At 43.4% G+C, this 25,085-nt stretch overlaps 1 protein-coding gene across 9 annotated transcripts in view; it reads right to left on the bottom strand.

The window, feature by feature from the left end:
* Window positions 1-6,000, bottom strand: part of LOC140738529 (transmembrane protease serine 11C-like) — a 173,162-nt gene extending 167,162 nt beyond the window's left edge. For all 9 annotated transcript variants that reach the window (XM_073065918.1, XM_073065975.1, XM_073065984.1 and 6 more), the window contains exon 1: window positions 5,840-6,000. The gene's annotated coding sequence lies outside the window, so the exon portion shown is untranslated. The remainder of the gene's footprint in view (window positions 1-5,839) is intronic.
* Between the last annotated feature and the right edge of the window lie 19,085 nt (window positions 6,001-25,085).

The following is a 25,085-nucleotide window of genomic DNA, read 5'->3' as shown; positions in this document are numbered from 1 at the left end:
AAAAAATTTCTTCACATCTCTGTTTTGAATGGGTGCCCTTCAATCCTCAAGTCATATCCTCTCGTACTAGACTCCTCCACCATGGGAAACAACTTTGCCACAGCCACTCTGTCCATGCCTTTTAATATACAAAATGTTTCTATGAGGTCTCCCCTCATTCTTCTAAACTCCAAGGGTACAGTCCAAGAGCGGTCAAACATTCCTCATATATTAGCCCGCTCATTCCTGGAATCATTCTAGTGAATCTTCTCTGAACCCTCTCCAATGTCAGCACATCCTTTCTTAAATAAGGAGCCCAAAACTGCACACAGTACTCCAAGTGAGGTCTTACCAGTGCCTTATAGAGCGTCAACATCACATCCCTGCTCCTATACTCTATTCCTCTAGAAATGAATGCCAACATTGCATTCGCCTTCTTCACCACCAACTCAACCTGGAGGTTAACCTTAAGGGTATCCTGCTCAAGGACTCCCAAGTCTCGTTGCATCTCAGAACTTTGAATTCTCTCCCCATTTAAATAATAGTCTGTCAGTTTATTTCTTCTACCAAAGTGCATGACCATACACTATCCAACATTGTATTTCATTTGCCACTTCTTTGCCCATTCTCCCAATCTATTCAAGTCTCTCTGCAGACTCTCTGTGTCCTCAGCACTACCGGCCCCTCCACCTATCTTTGTATCATCAGCAAACTTAGCCACAAAGCCATCTATTCCATTATCCAAATCGTTGATATACAATGTAAAAAGAAGCGGCTCCAACACCGACCCCTGTGGAATACCACTGGTAACTGGCAGCCAACCAGAATGGGATCCCTTTATTCCCACTCTCTGTTTCCTGCCAATCAGCCAACGCTCTATCCACTATGTAACTTTCTCATAATTCCATGGGCTCTTATCTTGTTTAGCAGCCTCATGTGCGGCACCTTGTCAAAGGCCTTCTGAAAATCCAAATACACAACATCCACTGCATCTCCCTTGTCTAGCCTACTTGTAATTTCCTCAAAAAATTGCAATAGGTTTGTCAGGCAGGATTTTCCTTTAAGGAAACCATGCTGAGTTCGGCCTATCTTGTCATCTGCCTCCAGGTACTCTGTAACCTCATCCTTGACAGTCGACTCCAACAACTTCCCAACCACCAATGTCAAGCTAACAGGTCTATAATTTCCTTTTTGCTTCCTTGCCCCCTTCTTAAATAGCGGAGTGACATTCACAATCTTCCAGTCCTCCGGAACCAGGCCAGTATCTATTGACTTTTGAAAGATATTTGCTAATGCCTCCGTGACCTCCACAGTTACTTCCTTCAGAACACAGGGGTGCATTCCATCTGGTCTGGAAGATTTATCTACCCTTAGACTATTCAGCTTCCTGAGTACTTTCTCTGTCATAATTGTAACTGTGCACACTTCTCTTCCCTGACACACTTTAGTGTCTGGTATACTGCTGATGTCTTCCACAATGAAGACATGCAGAATACTCATTCAGTTCCTCCGCCATCTCCTTATCTCCCATTACAATTTCTCCAGCATCATTTTCTATCAGTCCTATATCTACTCTCACCTGTCTTTTACTCTTTATATACTTGAAAAAGCTTTTAGTATCCTCTTTGATATTATTTGCTGGCAGGGGTCAAGGACTGCATTATAGCCAAGGAAAGGGCTTATAATGCAACAAAAGTGAGTAGGAAGTTGGTTGATTGGGAAGCTTTTAAAATCCAACAAAAGGCAATTAAAAAAGCTGTAAGAAGGGAAAAGATGAAATATGAGGGCAAACTAGTAAATAATATAAAGCAGGATACCAGAAGTTTTTTCAATTACATAAGGAGTAAAAGGAAGGTGAGAGTTGATGTTGGTCTACTAGAAAATGATGCTGGTGAGGTAGTAATGGGGGACAAAGAAATGGCAGATGACCTTAATGGGTACTTTGCATCTGTCTTCACTGTGGAAGACAGTAGCAGTGTGCCAAAGGTCCGTAAATGTCATGGAGCAGGAGTAAGTGCCATTGATATTACAAAGGAAAAAGTGCTCAGCAAACTCAAAGGTCTTAAGGTGGATAAGTCACCCGGACCAAATGAACTACATCGTAGAGTCCTGAGAGAGGTTGCTGAAGAGATAATGATGCATTGGTCATGATCTTTCAAGAATCACTTAATTCTGGAATGGTCCTGGAAGATTGCAAACATCACTCCACTCTTTAGAAAGAAAGGAGGGAAAAAGTAAGGAAATTATAGGCCAGTTAGCTGATCCTCAGTGGTTGAGAAAGTGCTGGAGTCTATTATTAAGGATGAGATTTCGAGGTACTTGGAGACTAATGATAAAATGTCAAAGTCAGCCTGGTTTCTGTGAAGGGAAATCTCATCTGACAAACTGTTAGAGTTCTTCAAGGAAGAAACAAGCAGGGTGGAGAAAGGAAAGGCAGTGGATGTCATTTACTTCGATTTTCAGAAAGCATTTGATAAGGTGCCATACATGAGACTGCATAACCAGATTAAATCCTATGGCATTACAAGAGAGATACTGGCATGGAGAGCGGAATGGCTGACAGGCAGGAGGCAGCGAGTGGGAATAAAAGGGGCCTTTTCAGCTTTGCTGCCAGTGACTAGTGGTGTTCCTCAAGGGTCATTATTGGGACCAGTGCTTTTCACATTGTTGTCAATGATTTGGATAATGGAATTGATGGCTTTGTGGCAAAGTTTGTGGATGATACACAGATACGTGGAGGGATAGGTAGTGCTGAGGAAGGAACACAATTGCAGCAGGACTCAGACAAATTGGAAGCCTGGTCAAAAAAATGGTAGATGGAACACGGTGTTGGGAAATGTATGATAATGCATTTTGGTAAAAGGAACAATAGTGCAGACAATTATCTAAATGGGAAGAAGGTTCAGTCATTAGAGGTGCAGGATACTTAGGAGACCTTGTGCAAGACTTCTAGAAGGTTAATTTACAGATTGACACTGTGGTAAAAAAGCCAAATGCAATATTAGCATTTATTTCAAGGCAAATAGAATATAAAAACAAGGAGATAATGCTAAGCCTTTATAAGACACTAGTCAGGCTGTACTTGGAATATTGTCAACAGTTTTGGGCTCTATATCTCAGAAAGGATGTGTTGTCATTGTAGAGTCCTGAGAAGGTTCACGAGGATGCTTCTGGGAATGAAAGGGTTAACACCTGAGGAACATTTAACAGCTTTGGCCTGTACTCACTGGAATTTAGAAGAATACAGGAGGAACTCATTGAAACCTACCAAATGTTGAAAGGACTAGATGGGGTGGATGTGGAGAGGATGCTTCCTCTGGTGGGGGTAGCCAGAACTTGAGCGCACAGCGTCAAAAGTGAAGAATGACATTTTAGAATAGAGGTAAAGAGGATTTCTTTTAGCCAGAGAGTAGTGAATCTGTGGAATGCTCTGCCACAGGCTGTGGTGGAGGCCAAGTCTGTGGGTATATTTAAGGAAGAATTTGATCGTTTCCTGATTGGTCAGGGTATCAAAGGAAATAGCGAGAAGGCAGGTGTATGGGGTTGGGTGGAACAATAAAATGGCAGAGCAGACTTGATGGGCTGAATGGGCCCATTTCTGTTCCTATGTCTTATGTCTATAAAAGGATAGGGGTTATCTCAAGAGAACTGGCACACAAACACTTATCTCGGCCTTATGGCTTGTAATAGTTTCAAAAAGCTGCTTGTGTAGCAGATAGAGGAATGGTTGAAAAAAATCAATTAAGGATACGGAATAATATTGTGGCACTTCAGATGAATTGTAATCACTTCCAAGAAGTGCTTTGTGCTTCACGGTGACTTCATGATAAAAAGACAGGAATTGACAATTCATTCATTTCAATACTCACAGCAGAATTGCAAAACTATTTTGATTCCTTATGATGAGACCTGATCTCACTATCAAATTTCACACATTCTTTTCTGTCCTGATTACCTTCTTGCCGTGGATTTAATGTCAGTTAAGAACACTAATTATTTACATGTTAAAAAACCCAAAAGAAATATGTATCAAAAGAAAAATCTGCAAATAGTTTAGATCCATGTCTACATGTTTTGCTTATGTGCTTGATTGTATACAAGTTATCAGAAGATATTGTCTGGTGCATTGAGTGTTTATTGATGGTTCTCCTCCATTTCATCCGTACTTCTGACCTCATCAGCTACTGGCTCTTATGTTCCCTTTTCCTTTAAAGAAAATAGTGCCTGCTGCACTATTCTTAACCAATTCTGTCCCAGAGTATAATTGTCTTTACAGAAACCTACATAACATTTCCTATCTTCAACCTTGTATCTGTCCTCTATTACCTAGTAGAAGTAGTTTATCTATACATCCTTTCTCACCAATTCATCAGTGCTAAAGCTATACAGCACAATTATTAAAAGCATAGAATTCATACTTACCTTTGAGTACATTGAGGTGTAGATTGTCAGAACAAGAAAGGTAGGCATTGACCTTCTCTTGTGCAAAAAGAGAACCAATAAGAGAGAACAGATCATGCAATAACAAAATAAAAAAACAGGTTAAACTTGTCCTGTAAAACTCAGTTGATATTTGTCCAACAACTGAAGTTGAAGCAACTGGACTTTTGCCAAGAATTTCCTTACAATGTAAAATGATCTGTTCAGTTTTATTGAAACTTCATTGTATTTTTGCATTGTATGTTTAGGTGGGTTTGTTAATTCTCCATCTCTTCTTGAAAATTTCAATAACAAGCTGCATTCAGTACAAATGAATAAATCTTAATTAAAAAATGGCTCATTAGTATAAATGCCAACAAAATAACTGGCTGTCAAAAATCTTGTGTCTCATTTAGGCTACATCTACACTAGACTGAATAATATTGAAAATGCTGGTTTCGTGTAAAAACAATAGGCGTCCACACTATGTGTTTTTGAAAATAGCTCTATCCACACTGAAATGGAGATTTCGGCAAATCTCCTCCTGCTGTGCATGTGCAGGACACATCTACTGAAAACAAGCAACATGTTTGGTGTTGAATCTCACTGTAAAAGTGCGCATTTGTGTAGTTACAGACTAGAAAAACTTAAAACGTCGGACAGCTGTTGGCTCTCGCGCGGGAGAACTCAAAACTTAAAAAAACAAGTATGGGAACATACGGAGGCAACCAACAGGGAATTCACGGACTGTATGACCCGGCTGACGACGAACGTTGAAAAACTAACTCACTCTGTTGCATTAATAAAGCACCTTGTTAAATGTATAAAAGATGTCTGCATCAGTGTTATCTTGTATTTCCATACAACGTTACATTAGGCTGTTACACATCTATTGTCAGAGAAGTACTTGCATAAATAGGTAAACCACCTTCATATGAGCAAGGACAGAAAACAGCAAAGTGAGTACAGTATACTTCTTTATTCAGTAAGTTATGGGTCAAAGTATTTGGTGAGTACATTTCTAACTCTTCTGGCTTCAGTCTCGTTGCCATCTGTTCTGAAATTGTTAGGTTGCGTTCAAGAAAACAATGAAATAGCGCGCTGCCGTCTGACAGCGTTTTCAAAAGTCTCCGGTTACCCCGTCCACACTGATCTGCCCGAGCAGCATTTTCAAAAATATCCACCTTGGAAAGCATTTCTGAAAAGCACCGGTTTCGGGGGACGAAAACACCGTTTTAGTGTGGACAGATGGTAAAAACGAACAGAAAAAGCTTCGTTTACAGATTTATCCGGCATAGTGTGGATGTAGCCTTAGTAAATACTTGTTTTAGTTCTGTTTTATGGCCACAAAGCAGAATCCAATAAAGGCACCATTACAGCCAAAACTACTTCATTCATCAATATCCAGCCTCCATAATATACTTAAACTTACTGAATTTACCTTTTAGATCGATGGGTTATATTGACAGTAGAAATCACTTCTGTTGGTAGCTGATAAACATGAGAAATGTGAATTTTATGAGTGGTCCTTCTTGATGTCCTTTTGACTGCTTACTGATTGGAAATCTCTTGCTGATAAATAGTGAAGCACCAACCTCCTGAGTTTCCTGGCAATTATGTTGACAGTTTTGGACACTGCTGAACCTGATTCAGTGACTCAAGTTTATGCAAACGAGAGGAGTGGCTTTGAGGAATGGAGATAAGTTTCCAGCAACTTAAACTTCCTTTGAACTTTATTTTCTTTGGTGCTTTATAGTGCATTAAGTATTTTAAATCCTTATGAAAATATTTTAAGAGCTTTTTTAATTGTGCAATTATATTAGGTGTTTCTGAAAGCTAGTGATCTTCATAAATATTCCTGGTTCATCAATTCTTTGGAAAATTATTAAGCCTAAGAATGAGGTATAAGATTGGTGGTCTGGTGTTCTACAAGGGCTGGTTTGTAATTTGTATGAATGCTTTGGATGTAATGCATGAGGCATGGTTAGTAAATTTGTGGATGATACTAAAATAGTTGTAGTTAGTGTAGAAGGTTTGTGGAAGGTAGTGAGAAGGAATTCAGTTGCAATCAGATAATTCTTTATTTCCTGTTCTATTTTGCTACATATTTCACAAAAGTAGAATTGAGAAAAAATAGAGTAATAGAACCAAGAGTGAACATGGAGGTAGTATGCTCTGTCCTCAATTAGGGCCTCCTTTGTCCCCATGCACTCGCACCTCAGTGAGTTCCATGCCCACCATGACGAGCTCTTCTTCCATTGCCTCTGTCTCCATGCCTACTTCTTTGGCAAGGACTCGCTGCCCCACACCGATGATCCCTACTCCAATCTTCAACCTTTCTCCTCATCCTGGACACCCTGCTCTCGTCTTCTGCCTGTTCTGGATCTTTTCATTGCTAATTTCTGACAACACATCAACCGTCTTGATTCTAACACTCTTCTTTCCAATTCTCTCACTCACCCTGCACAGGCTGCTCTCTACTCTCTCCACACTAATCCTAACCTCACTATCAAACCTGCAGATAAAGGGGGTGCTGCTGTAGTCTGGCGGAGGCCAGGCGACAACTCTCAGACACCTCCTCTTATCCTTGAACAGAACCCCACTAAGGAGCACCAGGCTATCACCACACCATCACCAATCTTATTGACTCTGGGGATTCCCATCCACAGCCACCAACCTCTTAGTTCTTATCCTGCACCTCCCGTGTCTACCTCCTACCCAAGATCCATAAACCTGACTGTCCAGGTAGACCCATTGTTTCTGCCTGCTCCTGCCCCACTGAAATTGTGTCTGCATACCTTGACTCTGTTTTATCCTCCTTGGTTCAGTCACTTCCTACCTATATCTGTGAGTTTTCACACACTCTTGATTTTTTTCAATGACTTTAAGTTCCCTGGTCCCAATAGTCTCATTTTCACTATGAATGTCCAGTCCCTATACACCTTTATCCCTCATCAAGAGGGCCTTAAAGCTCTCCGCTTCTTTCTGAACAGACCCAACCACCACCACACTTCTCCATCTGGTGGAATTGATCCTCATCCTCAATAATTTCTCCTTTGGCTCCTCTCACCTCCTTCAAATCAAAGGTGTAGCCATAGGCACTCACAAGAGTCTCAGCTACACCTGCCTTTTCATCAGCTACAGTCTATGTCCCAAGTCTACACCAGCATCACTCCCCAGCTCTTCCTCCCCAGTCATACACTATATTGATGACTGCATTGGTGCTGCTTCCTGCACCAACTTGAAGCTTGTCAACTTCATCATCTTTGCCTTCAACTTCCACCTTGTCCTCAAACGAACCTGGTCCATTTCTGACATCTCTCTCCCCTTTCTCTAACTCTCTATCTCTGGAGACAACTTGTCTATTGAAATCTATTATAAACCCACTGACTCTCATAGCTACCTGGACTGTACCTCTTCCCACCCTGTCATTTATAAAAATGCCATTCCCTTCTCTCAGTTTCTCTCTGTCTGCCACATTTGCTCTCAGGATGGGGCTTTTCATTCCAGAATACTGAGTTGTCCTCCTTCTTCAAAGAAAGTGGCTTCCCTTCCTCCACCTTCAAAACTGCCCTCACTGGCATCTTTTCCATTTCACACACATCTGCCTTCACCCCATCCTCCCACTGCCACACCAGGGATAGGGTTCCTCTTGTCCTCACCTACCACCCCACCAGCCTCCATGTCCAGCACATAATTCTCCAAAACTTCTGCATTCTCTAATGGGATCCCACCACTGAGCATAGCTTTCCCTCCCCCCCCCCCCCACTTTCTGCTTTCCACAGGGATCACTTCCTACATGACTCCCTTGTTCACTCCATCTCTCCCCACTGATCTCCCTCCTGGCCCTGGTACTTATCCTTGCAAGTGGAACAAGTGCCACACTTGCCCCTACATCTCATTCCTCACTATCATTCAGGGCTTCAAACAGTGTTTTCAGGTGAGGTGATACTTCACTTATGTGTAGGAGTCATTGACTGCATCCAGTGCTCCTAGTGTGGCCTCCTGTATATTTGTGAGTCCTGACATAGATTGGGAGACCACTTCGCTGAGTACCTTTGCTCCTTCTGCCACAAAAAGTGGGATCTGCTGGTGGCCACCGTTTCAATTCTACTTCCCATTCCCATTCTGACATGTCAGTCCATGGCATCCTCTGCTGTCACGACGAGGCTACACTGAGGTTGTAGGAGCAACTCTTTATATTCCATCTGGGTAGCCTCCAACCTAATGGCATGAACATTGATTTCTCAAACTTTCGGTAATTACCCTCCCTCCTCCTCTCCTTCACCATTCCCCATTCCTGTTTCCCTATTTCACCTGATCTCCTTACCTGACCACCACCTTCCTCTGGTACTCCTCCACCCTCCTCCCCCTTCCCTTTCTTCCATGGTCTTCCCTCCTCTCCTAACAGGAATTGACTCTTTTCTAGGGTCAGTGTCAATGCACAATCAACATGACCAAATTATGAACTGCCTGTCTTCTGTAATAACCATGACCACATGTATTTTATACGTGTGAAACAGTACTGTACCTATCTGAATGAAGTCACTGAAGAACAAGACTTGTGATGCTGCAGGGCACATACATTTTTAGTGAGATCATGCAAACGTAATTGGAGAGAGGAAATTAATGAGTCATCATTCTTATTGTTAAAATGTCAGTGCATGCCAGGATCAAAATAGTCACAGTAATTAAGGTGTGACCTATTCACTTTTAAAAATGTGGGCCGCAATTTACACATAAACATTAAGGACCAGAAATACCAGTCCAGCTGACATGTCCCTGATCTCATTTCTAAAATTGTGCACAATGCCCCATAGTAACACATACAAAGTATAAAATACTGGAGCAATTCAGCAGGTCAGGCAGCCCTCATACAGGACATGCACAGTGTCTGAAGCATTGTCAAAGAGCCCTCCCATCCTTCTCAGAACCTCTTTGACCTCCTACCATCAGGCAGAAGGTACTGCAGCATAAGAACCTAAACTGTCAGGCTGGACAATCACTTCTTCCCCCAGGCTGCTGGACTTTGAAACACCCTGCTGCCATCCAGCTCACATGTACACCCTGTCTTAATGTCTGCCACACCACCGCCCTGCCTCTAGCACTTGCAGACTCACAGACACTGCACAGGTCCAGCACTGGTCACTTTTCATCTTTTATTGCTGTGACTATTTTTACGACTACTTGTCAATCATCAGGCCATGCCACTCAGGGACTTGTGCTAATATTACTTTGTGACTGTATATGCTGGATTGTAACTATATCTGCTGTGTGTGACTATATGTACTGTATATTGCACCTTGGACCCAGAGGAACAATGTTTTGTTTAGCTGTATACATGTGTATGGTAGAATGACAATAAAATTGATCCATGGAGAGGAATAGAGAGTCAACATTTGAGGCTGAGACTCTTCCTTAAGACTCCAACTCTGTTTCCTCCCAAAGCAGAAAAAGAAGACACAGGTCAATGTGGAAAAGTATTGATAATCCTGACTAATCCCTAACTATTGCAATGATCTTTATGTCCTTGTGATCATCAAACAACCACAAGCTTGTTTCATCAAATTATTCCAACAAACTCACAAACTGGGAATTGTGGCAATTTATTGCAGAGAGAAATATTGTTGTAGAGAAAAGGAGCATCTTCATGCTTTAACTAGCATTAATCTGTTTCCTTTCCGGTTAATCATGCTTGTTAAACCTCGATGTATGTCATCACCTATATAACCATATAACAATTACAGCACAGAAACAGGCAACCTTGGCCTTTCTAGTCCATGCCGAAGGCTTACTCTCACCTCGTCCCACTGACCCGCACTCAGCCCATAACCCTCCATTCCTATCCTGTCCATATACCTATCCAATTTTACTTTAAATGACAATACCAAACCTGCCTCTACCACTTCTACTGGAAGCTCATTCCACACAGCTACCACTCTCTGAGTAAAGAAATTCCCCCTCGTGTTACCCTTAAACTTTTGCCCCCTCTCAACTCATGTCCTCTTGTTTGAATCTCCCCGACTCTCAATGGAAAAAGCCTATACACGTCAACTCTATCCTCCTCATAATTTTAAATACCTCTATCGTCCCCCCTCAATCTTCTATGCTCCAAAGAATAAAGACCTAACTTGTTCAACCTTTCCCTGTAACCTAGGTGCTGAAACCCAGGTAACATTCTAGTAAATCTTCTCTGTACTCTCTCTATTTTGTTGACATCTTTCCTATAATTCGGTGACCAGAACTGTACACAATATTCCAAATTTGGCCTTACCAATGGCTTGTACAATTTTAACATTACATCCCAACTCCTATACTCAATGCTCTGATTTATAAAGGCCAACATACCAAAAGCTTTCTTCACCACCCTATCCACATGAGATTCCACCTTCAGGGATCTATGCACCATTATTCCTAGATCACTCTGTTCTACTGCATTCTTCAATGCCCTACCATTTACCATGTATGTCCTATTTGGATTATTCCTACCAAAATGTAGCACCTCACACTTATCAGCATCAAACTCCATCTGCCATCATTCAGCCCACTCTTCTAACTGGCCTAAATCTCTCTGCAAGCTTTGAAAACCTATTTCATTATCCACAACGCCACCTACCTTAGAATCATCTGCATACTTACTCATCCAATTTACCACCCCATCATCCAGATCATTACTGTATATGACAAACAACATGGGACCCAGTACAGATCTCTGAGGCACACCACTAGTCACCAGCTTCCAACCTGACAAACAGTTATCCACCACTACGCTCTGGCATCTCCCATTCAGCCACTGTTGAATCTATTTTACTACTTCAATATTAATACCTAACGATTGAACCTTCCTAACTAACCTTCCGTGGGGAACCTGTCTGGATAATATCCAAGAATCATGAAGGTTATGAAGACTACCCCGGCCGCAGTGCCCATTGCTTGCTAATATGATAAGACCATAAGACATAGGAGCAGGATTAGTCCATTCAGCCCATCGAGTCTGCTTTGCCATTCTATCATGGCTGACCCCAGATCCCACTCAACACCATACACCTGCACTCTCGCCATATCCTTTGAAGTCCTGACTGATCAGGAAATGATCAACTTCTACCTTGAATGTAGGTACAGGCTTGGCCTCCACCGCAGTCTGTGGTAGAGCATTCCACTCTCTATCTTAATGAAGAATTCCACCATATTATGGTCACTCTTACCCAAGGGGCCTTGCATGACAAGATTGCTAACTAACCCTTCCTCATTGCTCAATACCCAATCTAGAATGGCCTGCTCTCTAGTTGGTTCCTCGACATGTTGGTTCAGAAAACCATCCTGCATACATTCCAAGAAATCCTCTTCCTCAGCACCCTTACCAATTTGGTTCACTCAATCTATATGTAGATTGAAGTCACCCATTATAACTACTGTTCCTTTATTGCACGCATTTCTAATTTCCTGTTTAATGCCATCCCCAACCTCACTACTACTGTTAGGTGGCCTGTACACAACTCTCACCAGCGTTTTCTGCCCCTTAGTGTTATGCAGCTCTACCCATATCGATTCCACATCCTCCAGGCTAATGTCCTTCCTTTCTATTGCATTAATCTCCTCTCTAACCAGCAATGCTACCCCACCTCCTTTTCTTTCCTGTCTATCCCTCCTGAATATTGAATATCCCTGGATGTTGAGCTCCCATCCTTGGTCACCCTGGAGCCATGTCTCTGTGATCCCAACTATATCATATTCATTAATTACTGTCTGCACATTCAATTCATCCACCTTGTTACGAATGCTCCTCGCATTGACACACAAAACCTTCGGGCTTGTTTTTACAACACTCTTAGCCCTTATACAATTATGTTGAAAAGTGGCTCTTTTTGCTATTTGCCCTTGGTTTGCCTGCCTGCCACTTTTACTTTTCACCTTACTATTTTTGCTTCTACCCTCATTTTACACCCCTCTGTCTCTCTGCACTTGTTCCCATCCCCCTGCCACATTAGTTTAAAGCCTCCTGAACAGCAGTAGCAAACGCTCCCCCTAGGACATTGGTTCCAGTCCAGCCCAGGTGCAGACTGTCCTGTTTATACCGGTCCCACCTCCCCCAAACTGGTTCCAATGCCCCAGAAATTTGAATCCCTCCCCCGTGCACCATTTTTCAAGCCACGTATTCATCTGAAATATCCTCCTATTTCTACTCTGACTAGTACATGGCACTGGTATTAATCCAGAGATTATTACCTTTGTGGTCCTACTTTTTAGTTTATCTCCTAACTCCCTATATTCACCTTGTAGGACCTCATCCTATTTTTTACCTATATCGTTGGTACCTATGTGCACCACAACCACTGGCTGTTCACCCTTCCATTCCAGAATGTCCTGCAGCCGCTCAGAGACATCCTTGACCCTTGCATCTTATCTCAGAAAGTGTGTATTAACATTGGAAAGAGTCCAGAGGAGGTTCTCTATGATGATTCTGGGAATAAAGAACATAGAATAAAGAACACTACAGCACATTACAGGCCCTTCAGCCCTCCATGTTGGGTCGACCCATATAATCCTTAAAAAAAAGTACTAAACCCGCACTACCCCATAACCCTCTATTTTTCTTTCATCCATCTGCCTGTCCAGGAGGCTCTTAAATACCCCTAATGTTTTAGCCTCTACCACCATCCCTGGCAAGTCATTCCAGGCACTCACAACCCTCTGTGTAAAAAACTTAACCCTGATGTCTCCCCTAAACTACCCTCCCTTAATTTTGTACGTATGCCCTCTGGTGTTTGCTATTGGTGCCCTGGGAAACAGGTACTGACTATTCACCCTATCTATGCCTCTCATAATCATGTAGACCTCTATCAAGTCCCCTCTCATTCTTCTACGCTCCAAAGAGAAAAGTCCCAGCTCTGTTAACCTTGCTTCATATAACTTGTTCTTCAAACCAGGCAACATCCTGGTAAATCTCCTCTGCACCCTCTCCATAGCTTCAACATCCTTCCTATAATGAGGTAACCAGAATTGAACACAATACTCTAAGTGCGGTCTCACCAGAGATTTATAGAGTTGCAACATGACTTCTCTACTGTTGAACTGAATCCCGTTAATGAAGCCAAGCATCCCATAGGCCTTCTTAACTACTCTATCAACCTGTGCAGCGATCTTGAGGGATGTATGGATTTGAACCCCAAGGTCCCTTTGTTCATCCACACTCTTAAGTAATTGACCATTAATCCTGTACTCAATCTTCTGGTTTGTCCTTCCAAAATGCATCACATCACACTTGTCGGGATTGAACTCCATCTGCCATTTTCTGCCCAACTCTGCAGCCTGTCTATATCCTCTTGTAACCTTCAACAACCTACAGCTCCATCCACAACTCCTCCAATCTTCATGTCATCCACAAACTTACTCACCCATCCTTCTGCCTCTACATCCAGGTCATTTATAAAAATCACAAATAGCAGGGGTCCCAGGACAGATCCCTGCGGCATTAAGAGGAATAGATAGAGTGGACAGCCAGCACCTCTTCCCCAGGGCACCACTGCTCAGTACAAGAACACATGGTTTTATGGTAAGAGGAGGGAAGATAAATAGGGATATTAGAGGATTTTTCACTCAGAGAGTGGTTAGTGCGTGGAATGCACTGCCTGAGTCAGTGGTGGAGGCAGATACACTAGTGAAATTTAAGAGACTACTAGACAGGTATATGGAGGAATTTAAGGGGGGGGGGGGTTATATGTGAGGCAGGGTTTCAGGGTCGGCACAACATTGTGGGACGAAGGGCCTGTAATGTGCTGTACTATTCTATGTTCTATGTTCACTCCACTAGTCACCGACCTCCAGGCAGAATACTTTCCTTCCATAACTACCCTCTGCTTTCTTCCTTTAAGCCAATTTTTTATCCAAGATTCCACTTATCCCATGCCTCATAACTTTCTGGATGAGTCTCCATTGAGGGACTTTGTCAAATGCCTTGCTGAAGTCCATGTAGACCACATCCACTGCCCTACCTTTATCAATTTCTTTTGCTACCTCTTCAAAAAACTCAATCAGGCTCGTAAGGCATGATCTTCCCTTCACAAAGCCATGTTGACTATCCATGAGTAGACTGTACTTCTCCAAATGCTCGTAGATCCTATCCTTAAGAATCCTTTCCAGTAGTTTGCATACCACCGACGTACGACTCACCGGTCTACAGTTCCCAGGTTTCTCCCTATTACCTTTTTTAAACAAGGGAACTACATTTGCTATTCTCCAGTCCTCTGGCACTTCCCCTGCAGCCAAAGAGGATTCAAAGATCATACCTAATGCTCCTGAGATCTCTTCTCTCCATTCCCACAACAGCCTGGGGTGTATCATATCCGGCCCTGGGGATTTATCAATCTTAATGTTTTTAAGAAGATCCAGCACTTCTTCTTCCTTAATCTCCACATTGTCCAGCACACAGGCCCACTCTACTTCGACCTCATCCTGATCAAGATCCTTTTCACTTGTGAACACTGAAGCAAAGTATTCATTTAGGACCTCCCCAACCTCCTCCACTTCCAGGCACATGTTGCCCTCTTTATCCTTTAGCGGACCCACCTTCATTCTCGTCATCCTCCTATTCTTCACATACACATAGAACACCTTGGGGTTCCCCTTAATCCTACATGCCAAGGCCTTCTCATGCCCCCTTCGAGCTCTCCTAAGTCTGTTCTTTAGCTCCTTCCTGGCTGCCCTATATTTCTCATAAGCCCCTCCTACTTCCTGCTTCTTATATCTAACATATGCTACCTTTTTCCTCGACGAGTTGCCTCACATGTTTCATCAGCCACGGTTCCCTTTTCCTATCATTTTTTCCTTGCCTCAGTGGGACAAACCTATCCTGAACCCAGCTCAAGTGGTCCCTAAACTTCTCCCACATTACTTCTGTGCTTCCCCCTTTGAACATCTGTTTACAATTTACTCTTGCTAGTTCCTGCCTCATCCCTTCAAAGTTAGCCCTTCTCCAGTTAAGCACTTTACCATTTCGACTGATTTTATTCCTTTCCATAGCTATGCTGAAGCTAAGGAAGTTGTGGTCACTCTCACCAAAATGCTCCCCCACCAAGAGGTCTGTCACCTGACCAGGTTCATTACCCAGAACTAGATCCAGTATAGCCTCTCCTCTTGTCGGCTGGTCCACATACTGTGTCAGGAATCCTTCTTGAACACACCTGACAAACTTAGCCCCATCTATCCCCCTTGCACTCAGGAGGTGCCAGTCAATATGAGGGAAGTTGAAATCACCCATAACTACTACTCTGTATTTCCTACACCATTCTAAAATCTGCCTACTTATCTGCTCCTCAGTGACCTGAGGGCTATTTGGGGGCCTATAGACTACTCCCAGCACAGTGATTGATCCCTTCCTATTTCTGACACACCCAGACTGACTCCATGGACACTCCTTCTGCAGCGTCCTCCTTTTCTATAGCCGTGATACGCAATGCCACTCCCCCCCTTTTCTACCTCCCATCCTATTCCTTTTAAAACACCTGAACCCCGGGACCTGCATCATCCAATCCTGCCCTTCCTCCAACCAAGCTTCAGTAACGGTCACAACATCGTAGTTCCACGTACTAATCCATGCTCCAAGTTCATCCTTCTTGCTCCTAATACTCCTAGCATTGAAATAGACACATTTCAACCCCTTTAACTGGCTACAATTACGTTTCGTCCCCTGCCCGTCCTTCCTCATCAACTCAGAACTCTTAGCATCATGCCCTTGTCCTTCTACCTTAATCCCTGCACTCACATTCTGATTCCCACCCCCCTGCCAAACTAATTTAAACCCTCCCCAACAGCTCTATCAAACCTGCCCATCAGGATATTGGTCACCCTGGGATTCAAGTGCAACCTGTCCTTTTTGTACAGGTCACACCCGCCCCAAAAGAGGTCCCAATGATCCAGAAATCTGAATCCCTGCCCCCTGCTCCAATCCCTCAGCCACACATTTATTCTCCACCGCATTCTATTCCTATTCTCACTGTCGTGTGGCACAGGTAGTAATCCCGTGATTACTACCTTTGAGGTCCTGCTGTTCAACTTCCTTAACTCCCTGTAGTCTTCTTTCAGAACCTCTTCCCTTTTCCTACTTATGACATTGGTACCAATATGTACTGTGGTAACTTCTACTTTACAAAAAGACCACTCGACAACTTGATGGCCAAAAGAGCATCTTTATCTGGGACGGCAAATGATATTTACAATACAGAGGCTTCCAGGTACCTCGTGCGGCATGGGTGGAGGAACTATATACAATGCATACTGGGAGTAAAAAGAGCGGAAGTAAAGACCCCGCCAACCCCGGATCCCGACCAACAGCTTCCCGATTAGTATTAACTTACTTTTAATAATACTCACATTACAACATGTACCAGGACCTCTGGCTGTTCTCTGTCCCACCACACGATATCTTAAACGCAAACAGAAACATCCTGGACCCTGGCACCTGGGAGGCAAACTACCACCCGAATTTCTTTCCTGCATCCACAGAATCACCTGTCTGAACCCCTTGAACCTTGTCAATCTCAGTCAATATTAGAGAAGTTAAATAATCAATTATTGCAACTCTACTGTAAAGCATAGAACAGTACAGTATGAGCTTTTAAACAAACTCCATGCTCAATCTAATCCTTCTCTCCTACATATACTCTCTATTTTCCTTTCCTCCATATACCCATTTTAGAGTCTCTGAAATGTCTCTAATGTGTCATTCTCTAACATTCTTGGCAGCACACTCCAGGCACTTACTTATACCACTGTGTTAAAAAACCCTACTTCTGACATATCCCCTAAACATTTCTCTACTCATCTTAAAAGGATTTCCCCTGATATTAGTGATTACCACCCTGGGTAAAAGGGTGCTGGCTGTCCACTCTATCTCTGCCCGTCATAATCTTCTACATAGTTAACCCTCATAAACAATGTCCCAATGAAGGGTCTCAGCCTGAATAGTTGACTTTTTACTCTTTTTCTGCTTAGCCACCTTTAGAGTGGTGGATCTGTGGAATTCATGGCCACAGACAACTGTGGAGGCCAAGTCATTGAGTGTATTGTGGGAAACTTCCTCTACATGTCCACTCAATCGGGGCCTTTCAACATTCAATTTGGTTTCAATAAGATGCCCTTTCATTCTTCTGAATTCCAGTGAATACAGGTCCAGAGCCAACAAAGAATAAGCTTTTCATTCCTACGTGACTCCCTTGTCCATTCATCCCCCACTTCCCTTCCCACTGATCTCCCTCCCGGCACTTAACCATGTAAGTGGAACAAGTGCTACACCTGCCCTTACACATCCTCCCTCACCACCATTCAGGGCCCCAGACAGTCCTTCCAGGTGAGGCAATACTTCACCTGTGAGTCGGCTGGTGTGGTATACTGTGCCCGGTGTTCCCGGTGTGGCCTTCTATATATTGGTGAGACCCGACACAGACTGGGAGACTGTTTCACTGAACATCTACACTCTGTCTGCCAGAGAAAGCAGGATCTCCCAGTGGCCACACATTTTAATTCCATGTCCCATTCCCATTCTGATATGTCTATCCATGGCCTCCTCTACTGTCAAGATGAAGCCACACTCAGGTTGGAGGAGCAACACCTTATATTCCATCAGGGTAGCCTCCAACCTGATGGCATGAACATTGATTTCTCTAACTTCCATTAGTGCCCCTGCTCCCCTTCTTACCCTATCTATCTATCTATCTATCTATCTATTTATTTATCCTCTTGCCCCATCTCTTTTTTTCTCTCTCTGCCCCTCTCACAATCACTCCTTGCCTGCTCTCCATCTTCCTCTGGTGCTCCCCTCCCCTTTCTTTCTCCCTAGGCCTCCCGTCCCATGATCCTTTCCTTTCTCCAGCTGTGTATCCCTTTTGCCAAACAACTTTCCAGCTCTTAGCTTCAGCCCTCCCCCTCCTGTCTTCTCTTATAATTTCAGATCTCCCCCTCCCACTTTCAAATCTCTTACTATCTCTTCTTTCATTTAGTCCTGATGAAGGGTCTTGGCCTGAAACGTCGACTGTACTTCTTGCTATAGATGCTGCCTGGCCTGCTGCGTTCCACCAGCATTTTGTGTGTGTTCCTTGCATTTCCAGCATCTCCAGGTTTTCTAGTGTTTGGATTTTCAATCCAGGAATCATTTTTGTGAGCCTCCTTTGAACCCTCTCCAATGTCAGCATATCCTTCCTCAGATAAGGGACTGAAAACTGCACACAATGCTCCAGGTGAGACCTCACCAGTGCCTTATAAAGCCTCAACATTATATCCTTGCTTTCATATTCTACTCCTCTTGAAATGAATGCTAACATAATATTTGCCTCCCTCACCACTGACTCAACCTGCAAATTAACCTTTAGGGAATCCTGCACAAGAACTCCCAAGTTTCTGTGTGCCTCAGATTTTTTTAATTTTCTCTCCATTTAGAAAATAGTCCACCCTTTTACTTCTTCTACCAAAATGCATGACCATCCACTTCCCAATATTGTATTCCATCTGCTTTTCCTTTGCCCATTCTTGAAATTTGTCTGAGTCCTTCTGTAGCCACTCTACTTCCGCAAAACAACCTACATCTCCACATATCTTCATATAACCATATAACAATTACAGCACAGAAAAAGGCCATCTCAGCCCTTCTAGTCCATGCCGAACGCTTACTCTCACCTAGTCCCACCTACCTGCACCCATAACCCTCCATTCCTTTCCTGTCCATATACCTATACAATTTTTTTAAAATGACAAAATTGAACCTGCCTCTACCATTTCTACTGGAAGCTTGTTCCACACAGCTACCACTCTCTGAGTAAAGAAGTTCCCCCTCGTGTCACCCCTAAACTTTTGCCCCTTAACTCTCAACTCACGTCCTCTTGTTTGAATCTCCCCTACTCTCAATGGAAAAAGCCTATCCACGTCAACTCTATCTATCCCCCTCATAATTTTAAATACCTCTATCAAGTCCCCCCTCAACCTTCTACGCTCCAAAGAATAAAGACCTAACTTGTTCAACCTTTCTCTGTAACTTAGGTGCTGAAACCCAGGTTACGTTCTAGTAAATCTCCTCTGTACTCTCTCCATTTTGTTGACATCTTTCCTATAATTCGGTGACCAGAACTGTACACAATACTCCAAATTTAGCCTCATCAATACCTTGTACAATTTTAACATTGCATCCCAACTCCTATACTCAATGCTCTGATTTATAAATGCCAGCATACCAAAAGCTTTCTTCACCACCCTATCCACATGAGATCCCACCTTTAGGGAACTATGCACCATTATTCCTAGATCACTCTGTTCTACTGCATTCCACAATGCCGTACCATTTACCATGTATGTCCTATTTTGATTAGTCCTACCAAAATGTAGCACCTCACACTTATCAGCATTGAACACAATCTGCCATCTTTCAGCCCACTCTTCTAACTGGCCTAAATCTCTCTGCAAACTTTGAAAACCTACTTCATTATCCACAACGCCACCTATCTTAGTATCATCTGCATACTTACTCATCCAATTTACCACCCCATCATCCAGATCATTACTGTATATGACAAACAACATGGGACCCAGTACAGATCCCTGAGGCACACCACTCGTCACCGGCCTCCAACCTGACAAACAGTTATTGTAGTGTTCTCGCTCAGGTGTAAGAGAACGCTGAACTAAACACCGAGGTAAACCGTCATCAATGAAAACAGGACCGCAGTAAGATTAACCGTTTACTGTTCACTCTTCCACATTAACGTATGGTGAAAACTGTTGATAAAACAATACAAGATTTGTACAGTATTTGTTTCCTTCTTGATATCACATTTACATCGTAAATACTTGCAAAAGTAAACTACAACAACTACATGACATTAAAATGCAGCATACAGTCAGAATCTACTTACGCCATTGACTGCTTTAAATACACTTCAACACAAACTATCCGCAACTCTTTAACTAATGAAAACATAAACCTTATCAACCGTCATTACTTTTAACAGAATCAGCGTTAACATTTTAATTCAACATATCGATTATCTATGAACTTACGGTGTTGCTTCACTATGTTTCTAATGCGTAGAAAGACAACTTTTCTTGCGCTGATCTTGCACATGTGAGCCCCCTCCTTCCCGTTTCTCCAAACCGGTATTTTCCCACAAGACGCGGCGAAACCGGATGTGACGTCATCACATGCCGCGATATATCACTGACAATGAATTTACTTTAACAATCCTAACTTTAACTAAAAAATGCTAACAAACGAATTACTAAGCGAAAATATTATAAACTAAACGAATGCCATAAAGGCAACACACTCCCCGCTTGACCTTCGTAAGGTCACAATGAACATAATACAAACTTCAGTCTCTAGATCAGTCGTTAGGTAGAAGTAGAATGACTTCTGTAGCTGGCCTTTGGTAAATTTTCACATCACCTTGGTTGGTAGTTTTCAACTCAACCTTCCTGACCTGTCCATCCCTACTAGGGAATGTGGCAGTGATTCTGGCCATTGGCCAGCTGTTGCGGGCGATTTGCTTGTCCCTGAGCAGGACTAAATCTCCAACTTGAAGATTCCTGCAGGGTTCTGTCCACTTTTGTCTGTGTTGCAACAAAGGTAGATATTCCTGTCTCCAACGAGACCAGAACCGATTTGCCAGAGCCTGGACCTGTCTCCATTGCTTTGTGTACAAATCCTTATCAGAGAAGTCCCCTGGTGGAGGGGGGGCTCCTGCCTTCTGCGTAAGGAACATTGAGGGTGAGAGTATGAAGGGGTTTTCGGGTCAGAAGATACAGGTAGGAGTGGTCGTGCATTTATAATGGCTGTGACCTCTGCCATTGGTGCGCACAGTACCTTGTGGGTCAATCGGGTGCGTTGCTGCATCTCAGGTTTCCTTTTCAGGGTTTTTTGCAAGGACGTGAACCGCTTGACTGCCTGCTCTTTGTTGTTTGGCAAGCACTGGCGTGGTTCTCTGAAAGGTAGTGGGGCGACCCAATTATTTGCTTCGTCTGTGAAGATCTTGGTGTCCTTTGTTTTTAAGAAAATGGCGTCTTGAGCTGGTGGAGCAAGTTTATTATCATGCTCAGTTTGAGCGAAGACTGACTGACCCAGCGTCTCGTCAGTTACTTTACATTTGTTAAAGCTTTGTCGTGCTTCCTTAATACACATGACACTTGCGCAGGGTTGAAAAATTGAATGGCGGCCACTCTCTAGTACGTTGGTCTTGAATGTGTTAACCATCAGTTTGTGTACATTGCCAGGGCACACTTCTCGTATCACCACCCAGCCCAGATCCAGGCGTTGCGCAAAGGGGGCGTCGTGTGGTCCATTGACCTGCTGCCTAACCTTGTGTACCCGGAGAACATCTCTTCCTAATAGCAGGAGTATTTCTGCTTTTGGATCCAGTTCTGGGATGTGTTTGGCAATGTGGTGGAGATGTGGCTGGTGTAGCACCGCACTTGGCGTCGGGATCTCAGTGCGGTTATTCAAGATTTCATTGCACTCTAAGAGTGGAGGGAGACAGATGATGACTTCACCATCCAGGGACTCGAGCTGGAAGCCTTCTGCCTTCCTTCCATAAGTTTCCACGCTGCCTGAGCAAGTTCTAAGGTAGTATGGGAACTGATTACTCTCAATGTGGAACAAGTTAAAGAACTCTGCACTGACTAGTGAGCGATTGCTCTGATCGTCCAGAATTACGTAGGCTTTGATGGCCTTGTCTTTGGCTCCCTTAGGGTACACCTTGGTGAGGCAGATCTTTGAACAAGAGCGGCTTGACTGAGCTTGACCGCAAACTTCTGTACAGCTCGAGCTGACAACAGTTGTCCTGGAGTGAGTTTCTCCCTCCCCGCCGTCTTGTTGTGGGGGTGAAGGAGCATTGTCGGTTTGCGGTTATGGGCCGGGATGCATGGCCCCATCGTGATTAGTGCTATTACATTCCGGGCACTTCACGGCGATCGTACACTCTCTAACAAGGTGAGAGGTAGAGGAATAGCGTTTAAAACATATTCTTTTCTCCTTGAGAAGGGCCATCCTCTCTTCAAGGGGTTTTTCCCTAAAAGTTCTGCATTTCTTGAGGGGGTGGGGTTTGTTATGCATTGGACAATTCTTGCTAGGGTCGTTGTTAGTTGTAAAGGCTTCAGTCTTGAGCACTGAGACTGGTTTATTAATGTTGAAATTATTCAAAGAGGATTTATCTGGCTTGGTATAAATTGTACTGCTTCCTGGACCCATGAGGCTAGGGTCGTTTCGCTTCTTCGCCTCCTTGCACACAAACCTAGTGAAATACTCAAAGGGAGGAAATCGACCATTGTGGTCTTCCTTGTACTCTGAGGCAACAGACACCCACCTTTCCTGCAGCCCAGATGGAAGTTTGTCCACGATTGGTCTAATCCCGTGTGGAGTATCTAGGTATACTAGACCAGTTGAGTAGCCATCTTCTTTGGCGCCTTGAATCTCCATGCGTAAATCTCCGAGCTCTCTTAACTTAGTGTGGTCCTTGGCTGACACCTTAGGAAAATTTTCCAGACGTCGGTATAGCGCCGCTTCAATAATCTCGGGGGCCGCATAGCCCTCCCGAAGTCTCTCCCATGCTTTGCTTAAGGCTAGCTTGGGGTTGTTGATGTACACTGAGCATATGCGTCTCACCTGTTCGCATGATTCTTTTCCCAGCCATTTCGCCATAACATCCAACTCTTGGGTTGCTCTGAGTTGGACTCCGTCGATAGCGTTGGTGAATGTGGAGTAACATGCATGGTAATTTTCAGGTTTATCTTCGAACTGGTATAGTCCTGAAGTGACGAGATCCCATCGTGCTAAATACCGTGCCATGGGTTCAACCGCAAGTGGCATGCGGGCTGGGGAAATATGTCGGCGGGTATATGACTGAGGGCGTACATCTGTTACGGAATTTGCTGTTCTGAATTCGGTCTTTGCCTCTCTTCTTGCCAAATCTGGTAAGTTTGGTGTTGAGAAGTACTTGTAATGAGCCCTTTCATTCTTGAATTCATCGCGGAGTTGCAAGGGTAAATTGTCTTCCTCGGATGGATGTGATGCAATCGGGCCTCTTTGAGACTCCTCATGACGTGGGACATTATCAAATAAGTATGGGGAGGAAGAACGAATCTTCCAGTCTATTTGAGATTGGACATAGTCGCTTGTGTGTTCCAATCTGATCTTTTCTGAAGTAGATTTTACGTCAACCAGATCATGCATTTCTTCAGCATCTTCTATGAACTCTGCTTCCACCCTGGCAGCTTCTGCTTCTCGTTCTAGCATCAGCACTTCTAACTCTGATGCTATCCTTGCCCTTTCCAACTGGTTTTTGGCTTCTCTGGCAGCCTTTTCCATTTCTCTGGCAGCTGCTTCCTTCTGGTTTTCCATTTCTCTGGCAGCCGCTTCCTTCTGGTTTTCGGCTTCTCTGGCAGCCACTTTCATTTTCAATTTTGCTTCTTGTTTAGCGTAGAGCGCTCGCACCCTGGCGGATTCTGCTTTAGCTCTTGCATGGGCAGTCTTACTTGATGATGCCCTACTGCCCCTGTCGCTGGATGGCAACGACTTGATGCTGGATCGAGTTGTCATTGCAGCACTTGAAACACCTGAAACGCCTTTTCACTGTAGTGTTCTCGCTCAGGTGTAAGAGAACGCTGAACTAAACACCGAGGTAAACCGTCATCAATGAAAACAGGATCGCAGTAAGATTAACCGTTTACTGTTCACTCTTCCACATTAATGTATGGTGAAAACTGTTGATAAAACAATATAAGATTTGTACAGTATTTGTTTCCTTCTTGATATCACATTTACATCGTAAATACTTGCAAAAGTAAAACTACAACTAAATTACATTAAAATGCAGCATACAGTCAGAATCTACTTACGCCATTGACTGCTTTAAATACACTTCAACACAAACTATCCGCAACTCTTTAACTAACGAAAACATAAACCTTATCAACCATCATTACTTTTAACAGAATCAGCGTTAACATTTTAATTCAACATATTGATTATCTATGAACTTACGGTGTTGCTTCACTATGTTTCTAATGCGTAGAAAGACAACTTTTCTTGCGCTGATCTTGCACATGTGAGCCCCCTCCTTCCTGTTTCTCCAAACCGGTATTTTCCCACAAGACGCGGCGAAACCGGATGTGACGTCATCGCATGCCGCGATATATCACAGACAATGAATTTACTTTAACAAGCCTAACTTTAACTAAAAAATGCTAACAAACGAATTACTAAGCGAAAATATTATAAACTAAACGAATGCCATAAAGGCAACACAGTTATCCACCACTACTCTCTGGCATCTCCCACCCAGCCACTGTTGAATCAATTTTACTACTTAGAACCATAGAACAATAGAACCATAGAACACTACAGCACAGTACAGGCCCTTCAGCCCTCCATGTTGTGCCGACCCATATAATCCTTAAAAAAAAGTACTAAATCCACACTATCCCATAACCCTCTATTTTTCTTTCATCCATGTGCCTGTCCAAGAAGCTCTTAAATACCCCTAATGTTTTAGCCTCTACCACCATCCCTAGCAAGTCATTCCAGGCACTACAACTCTCTGTGTAAAAAACTTAACCCTGATGTCTCCCCTAAACTTCCCTCCCTTAATTTTGTACATATGCCCTCTGGTGTTTGCTCTTGGTGCCCTGGGAAACAGGTACTGACTATCCACCCT

The sequence above is a fragment of the Hemitrygon akajei genome, chromosome 2, assembly GCF_048418815.1.
Source record: "Hemitrygon akajei chromosome 2, sHemAka1.3, whole genome shotgun sequence".
In the NCBI taxonomy this organism is placed as follows: Eukaryota; Metazoa; Chordata; class Chondrichthyes; order Myliobatiformes; family Dasyatidae; genus Hemitrygon; species Hemitrygon akajei.
This window is presented reverse-complemented; position numbering and strand designations above follow the sequence as displayed.